Below are 7,818 nucleotides of genomic sequence, written 5' to 3'. Positions count from 1 at the left end.
GCGAATATGCGCACAAGCAAATATGCGCATTTGCGGAAAAAAGTGAATATTCCTAATTTCGAATATATAGCAAATGTATTCTCAATATTCTCAAATTCGGAATAAAAATTCTAAATGCAAATATTCACGCCCAACACTACTCATTCAGCCACTATATGCTGCCGCCAACTCCAGGCTGTGTCATTCAGCCACTATGTGGTCTCCTCATGCTGCCGCCAACTCCAGGCTGTGTCATGAAGCCACTATATGTTCTCCTCATGCTGCAGCCACCTCCACGCTGTATCATTCAGCCACTATATGGTCTCCTCATGCTTCCGCCACCTCCAGGCTGTGTCAGTCAGCCACTATATGTTCTCCTCATGCTGCCGCAAACTCCAGGCTGTGTCATTCCGCTGCCAACTCCAGGCTGTGTCATTCAGCCACCATGTGGTCTCCTCATGCTTCTGCCAACTCCAGGCTGTGTCATTCAGCCACCATGTGGTCTCCTCATGCTTCTGCCAACTCCAGGCTGTGTCATTCAGCCACTATATGGTCTCCTCATGCTGCCACCACCTCCACGCTGTGCCACTCAGCCACTATTTGGTCTCCCCATGCTTCCGCCAGCTCCAGGCTGTGTCATTCAGCCACTATATGTTCTCCTCATGCTGCCGCAAACTCCGGGCTGTGTCATTCAGCCACTATATGTTCTCCTCATGCTGCCGCAAACTCCGGGCTGTGTCATTCAGCCACTATATGTTCTCCTCATGCTGCCGCCACCTCCAGGCTGTGTCATTCCACTGCCAACTCCAGGCTGTGTCATTCAGCCACTATGTGGTCTCCTCATGCTGCTGCCAACTCCAGGCTGTGTCATTCAGCCACTATATGGTCTCCTCATGCTGCCACCACCTCCACGCTGTGTCACTCAGCCACTATATGGTCTCCTCATGCTTCCGCCGCCTCCAGGCTGTGTCATTCAGCCATTATATGTTCTCCTCATGCTGCCATAAACTCCAGGCTTTGTCATTCAGCCACTATATGCTGCCGCCAACTCCAGGCTGTATTATTCATCCACTCTATAGTCTCCTCATGCTGCCTCCACCTCCACGCTGTGTCATTCAGACACTATATGGTCTCCTCATGTATCCGCCACCTCCACACTGTGTAATTCAGCCTCTATATGGTCTCCTCATGCTTCCGCCACCTCCAGGCTGTGTCATTCAGCCTCTATGTGTTCTCCTCATGCTGCCACAAACTCCAGGCTGTGTCATTCATAGTGATGAGCGGCATTGGCCATATTCAAATACGTGGTATTTCGCGAATATATATACAAATATTTGGCCTATGTTCGCGAATTTTGCGTATTCATTATATTCGCATATGTGAATATTCGCATATCGAGGAAGAAAACAGTGAGGGGGTGGGCAACTTTACTATTGGTTGCTAGGGATGTTGTTGATAACCTCTGACAAGTATATTTGCATAATTCTAATTGGCCCACAAGTAAAAGAAGGAAATGCAAATATTCACATCTGCGAATATGCACATATGCGAATATTCACATATGCGAATATGGAAACAAGCAAATATGCGCATATGCAAATATGCGCATATGCGGAAAAAGGTGAATATTCGTAATTTCGAATATATAGCAAATATATTAGCAATATTCGCAAATTTGTGATATTCGCGAAAAAAATTCTAAATGCAAATATTCGCTCCCTACTCTAGTCATTCAACCACTATATGCTGCCGCCAACTCCAGGCTCCAGAATGACACATTCAGCCACTATGTGGTCTCCTCATGCTGTCGCCAACTCCAGGCTGTGTCATAAAGCCACTATATGTTACATCGTCCCTTGATATTTTATGGATAGGGGATAAAATGTCTAATCGCGGGGGTCCAGCCGCTGGGACCCCCGTGATCTCTGTGTGGCTACCCCAGCATTCTGATCATTATGTCATTATGCCCCCTCCTGACGTTGTGCCATGCCCCCACCATTCATGTACATGGGAGGGGGTGTGACATCACAAGGGGGCATGGCGTGATGTCAAGACCATGGCTGCCCAAAAGGGGTAACAGCACGGAAATCGTGGGGGTCCCAGTGGCCAGACCCCCGCAATCAGACATCTTATCCCTTATTCTTTGGATAGGGGATACGATATCTAAGGGTGGAGTTCCCCTTTAAACAATGGTGATGGCACATTGCCTTTAATGAGGAGATAAGGGATATTTATTTCTGCCCACTTAGTTATCACCTAAATACTTTTATCATCATTAGTATGTTTATAATGTGCGCACAGTTGCAGATTGCCAGGTTACCGCACAATGGAACTAGCTACTGTATAACAGAAGATTCTTCTAAACATGGGAAGAAAATGCAGCACGTATGACGAAGATAAGTATTTTATTTTGTCTTGTGACAATGCAGCACATTTTTTTCTGTTATCATTGAATTTCTAGTGTTAATGGAGTATCCAGATAAACATGAACAACAGATTCTCTTCCACATCACTTCCTCAGCATTCGGAGATTGTCCATGTGATATGAGTCAGGATAGTAACACATTACAATACAAATAGTACAGATTTATCACCACTATTCTAGCTTTCATTTATCAGTTGACTTTAGTAAGAAACAAGCGATTCGATTCATCGGGCGTCCTGAAATGACCCCAAATTTCACAGTTTAAAGCAAATTTCTCCCCTGCCCCCAAAGAAATAGGTGTTACTAATGTGCTACGTCTGTTACAAATGTAGCATCACAAACAATGCTTTCTATTCACCCTGCATTACAATGCACAAAAATGACCTTGATGTGTTAAGGACTCCAAAACATTACAGACTCTCAAGTGCGGATCTATCTAAAGAGAGTCAAGTGAACTTGTCTACTACAAAGGAACTCAGTCTGTAGTTTTTATTGTGGTGCTTTAAGATTATGTGTCTCTAAAATGTTCTCTTGTACAAATCGTGTTAGCAACTGTGACTGGTCAAAGTCATCACTGAAAGGAAATGTGTCACCAAATGTGATTATTATTTTTTAAGAGGGTATTAATAATTAATTTAAAAAAAAACTATTTTTTTGGAAACATTTAAAAATAATTTCATTTGTCACAAAATATTAAATATTAAACAATAACTTGTCACATCTCCCACTGTTGACCAGCAGAGGGAGCTAACATGAGGAATCTAGTGAAAGCAAGCAACTTGTCTAACTGCTGCAAATTTGACCTCGCCTGTCTACCTTCCTCTTTTGTCTGTGTGCAAAAGGAGAGAGGGGAGGGGGTTTTGGTTTTTTTTCAATTCCACTGTCACCATTTTGTTGGTGCCTGAACAGTGGTAAAGAACAGACTACTAGATGTCTCTTAATAGGCCACTGCTCCTCAGGGACATTCAAGAAAATGGTGCTGGCTCCCCCTTTAATTTCACCTAATCTGGGCAGTTAGCAGTCCGCTCTCAGTCTTAACTTTCTTATGCCCTGTGCCTGCCATAAAGCATCTGTGTAGGTGTTGTGAAGTAACACACCAGACAGAGGTTATAGTAATGGCAGCCCCTAGTACACACTTTATTAATAAATAACATTAAAACTATATTGTTTAAAAACTAAATACATAAATGAAATACTTTATCTTGATAGAATAATTTTATTTATTAAAAAAATGAAATGGTTATACATTCCCTTGAAGCTCCAGCCTATAGACAAGCCTATATACTTGGCCATATTACAGCTTAGAGATTGTGCAGGGGGACATAGGGCAGAGGCTCACACTCTAATTTTCTATTAAGCTATTGCATTTGTCGTTTCCTATTATGCATTTGTATTTGTCTAGATAAGCCACTTCATGAGCCACAATCTTATGGAGAAACTGGCACAACGCAAACACTTTCTTCTATAATCTCTATAATCTCCTATGTAGCAAGCGAAGCTTGAAAGGAAACACGCAGGTGAGGGTTTTTGCTGATGGCAAGCAGTCTTACATTCCTTTATTGAAATATTAAAGAGGAAAAAATGTTTTAAAATCAACTGGTGCTAATAAGTTAAACAGATTTGTAAATTACTTCTATTTAAAAATCTTAATCCTTCAGGTACTGCTGTATGCTCTGGAGGAAGTTGTGGAGTTCTACTTCTTTCCAGTCTGACCACAGTGCTCTCTGCTGCCACCTCTGTCCTTGTCAGGAACTGTCCATAGCAGGAGAGGTTTACTATGGGAATTTTCTCATGGTCTGGACAGTTCCTGACACATACAGAACTGGCAGTAGTAAGTACTGTGTCTGGTTGGAAAGACTACACAACTTCCTCTAGAGCATACAGCAGTTGATAAGTGCTGGAAGGATTAAGATTTTTAAATAGAAGTAATTTACAAATCTGTATAACTTTATGGCACCAGCCTATTTAAGAAACTTTTATTTACTTTGGCGTACCCCTTTAATGAAGAAGTAATCCACTACATACAGTGCTCCCACACTATACGACTTCATGGATATAAGAACCCTGATTTAGGAAGCATTGTCATACTGAAGAAAAGACACAAAAGTAGGACTTTTTAGCGCTTGTGTACTTTTACAAGGCATTGAATGATGCTTGATTTTTGTTTCTCCTTTCTTTAACATCACGGTGTGCCTGTACACGTTTTGCTGGTTTATTTATTTCTTTGTTTTTTGTTTCCTTACTGCTAGAGTATACACACATGCTGGGCCCATCCAACAGCGTATGCAACAATGCAACAAAGGGTAACACAAATTCATGTAATGCCAATGCACAGTGCAGTCACATGGTTCTCGTGACAATAGACATCACAGCAGATCCTAAACAACAACTTGTACTTGGAACAACAGGCTCACCTATACTGTACCTCAGTACTAAAAAGCTACAATGCAATGTAAAGGTGGCACAATGGTGTATATCTATTTGTTATCTGCTCTACAAAACACCCTAGAGGCTTGTGATGACAGAAAGAGGCAATGGATGAAATCTTGATAAGGAAACCAAAGCAGAAATGTTCATTTAGCCCATAACATTGTGAGACCAATCACCTGAGGGGCTCATTCATGGAGCTGTGATAGATGTTAGCTATTAAGATCCATTTAACAGCGAGCACAGTTTATTCAAAATTCCCTTAAGAGCTGGAACTTAAACATTTCAATACGAAAGGCGCAGCCTAGGAAGCAAATGTATGTAATGCATCATTACAAGAAGAATGCATCTATTAACTGGGTCTACTTAGCGCATGGGAATTAGGGTTTCTATAGAGTACTCACGCTGGGTCCATGACGTTTTAATAAAGAATAGGGTTATTTTTTTTAAATACTTGCACACAAAATTCTTATTTCAACCCACTTCAGCACTTAAGCTGTGTTCTTGTAGACCGACTCTTGCAGCATTTTATTCACAGCTGTAATTCTAATGTGTTATGTTTGGTTGGTTATACAGTAAATTACCAAGCAATAGACTTTTTTTACATCACCTGCCAAATATCCAACCCCATTCCTTGGAACACACCTCATGTTTACTGTCAAGTCTGTGCGCTTTGGAAATAATAAAATGAAAACTACATTGTGGCAGATTGTATCAGCTAAAATATGTGCAATAAAATTCCTTAAATTCTCTTGTCCCAACCTTAAAACCCTTTTTCAGTCTGGTGGTCCAGCTGCTTTAACATTTGGTGCAAGACAATGTTTGTTCATTCTAAATTTACAGCAATTTTTGTCACGATTCGGCTTACAGGTAGTGGATCCTCTGTGTCAGCGAGGGATTGGCGTGGACCGTGCTGGTGGACCGGTTCTAAGAGGCTACTGGTGTTCACCAGAGCCCGCCGCAAAGCGGGATGGTCTTGCTGCGGCAGTAGCAACCAGGTCGTATCCACTAGCAACGGCTCAACCTCGCTGACTGCTGAGAAGGCGTGGGACAGAAGGACTAGGCAGAGGCAAGGTCAGACGTAGCAGAAGGTCGGGGCAGGCGGCAAGGTTCGTAGTCAATATGGATAGCAGGAGATCAGGAAACACAGGCTTGGTGAACACTAAACGCTTTCACTGGCACAAGGCAACAAGATCCGGCCAGGGAGTGCAGGGGCAGTGAGCAGATATAGCCAGGGAGCAGGTGGAAGCCAATTAAGCTAATTGGGCCAGGCACCAATCATTGGTGCACTGGCCCTTTAAGTCTCAGAGAGCTGGCACGCGCGCGCGCCCTAGAGAGCGGAGCCGCGCGCGCCAGCACATGACAGCAGGGGACCGGGACGGGTAAGTGACTTGGGATGCGATTCACGAGCGGGCGCGTCCCGCTGTGCGAATCGCATCCCCGACGGCCATGTCAGTGCAGCGCTCCTGGTCAGCGGAACTGACCGGGGCGCTGCAGGGAGAGAGACGCCGTGAGCGCTCCGGGGAGGGGCAGGGACCCGGAGCGCTCGGCGTAACAGTACCCCCCCCCTCCTTAGGTCTCCCCCTTTTTTTGTCCGACAACTGCTTTACCTGGGACGAGGACACCGGGAGTGAAAGGAGGGTTTCCTCAAAGGCAGGCAGTACAGCAGGAGTGGGAATGGGGAGGGAGGGCAGAGGGCGAAGCCTGGTACGGGGCAGTGTGTCACCAGGACGGGGGCCATGAGGAGGCACTGAGGCTTGCCTGACGGGACTGGGAGGGGGGGAGAGGCACTTCCTATGGCAAGCAGAGTCCCAGTTCTTGATCTCCCCGGTGGTCCAGTCAAGGGTGGGAGAATGAAGCCGGAGCCATGGCAGACCGAGGAGGACCTCAGAGGTACAGTTGGGAAGGACGAAGAACTCAATCACTTCATGATGGGGTCCAATACACATCAAGAGGGGTTCTGTGCGGTAACGCACGGTGCAATCCAATCTGACTCCGTTGACCGCGGAAATGTAGAGCGGCTTGACGAGACGGGTCACCGGGATGCAGAATTTATTCACCAAAGACTCCAAAATGAAATTCCCAGAGGCACCAGAGTCCAAGCAGGCCACGGCTGAGAGGGAGGAGTTGGCTGAAGGAGAAATCCGCACGGGCACCGTGAGACGTGGAGAAGCAGACTTTGAACCAAGAGACGCCACACCCACGTGAGCTGGGTGCGTGCGTGCGTTTCCCAGACGTGGAGGACGAATAGGGCAATCCACCAAGAAATGCTCGGTACTGGCACAGTACAGACAAAGATTTTCTTCCCTACGGCGATTCCTCTCTTACTGGGTCAGGCGAGACCGATCCACTTGGCTGGCCTCCTCGGCGGGAGGCCCAGGCGTAGACTGCAAAGGATGCTGTGGGAGAGGTGCCCAGAGATCTAAGTCTTTTTCCTGGCGGAGCTCCTGATGTCTCTCAGAAAAACGCATGTCAATGCGGGTGGCCAAATGGATAAGTTCTTGCAGGTTGGCAGGAATCTCTCGTGCGGCCAGCACATCCTTGATGCTACTGGATAGGCCTTTTTTAAAGGTCGCGCAGAGAGCCTCGTTATTCCATGATAATTCGGAAGCAAGAGTACGAAATTGGATGGCGTACTCGCCCACTGAAGAATTACCCTGGACCAGGTTCAGCAGGGCAGTCTCGGCAGAAGAAGCTCGGGCTGGTTCCTCGAAGACACTACGGACTTCAGCGAAGAAGGACTGGACTGTGGCTGTGGCAGGATCATTGCGGTCCCAGAGCGGTGTGGCCCAAGACAAGGCCTTTCCTGAAAGAAGGCTCACTACGAACGTCACCTTAGACCGTTCTGTAGGAAACAAGTCCGACAACATCTCCATATGCAGGGAACATTGAGACAAAAATCCACGGCAGAGTCTAGAGTCCCCATCAAATTTGTCCGGCAGGGACAAGCGGAGGCTAGGAGCGGCCACTCGCTGCGGAGGAGGTGC

This window comes from Hyla sarda, chromosome 2, assembly GCF_029499605.1.
Source record: "Hyla sarda isolate aHylSar1 chromosome 2, aHylSar1.hap1, whole genome shotgun sequence".
Taxonomy (NCBI): domain Eukaryota; kingdom Metazoa; phylum Chordata; class Amphibia; order Anura; family Hylidae; genus Hyla; species Hyla sarda.
The sequence above is the reverse complement of the archived record's forward strand: the minus strand, read 5'-3'. Positions refer to the sequence as shown.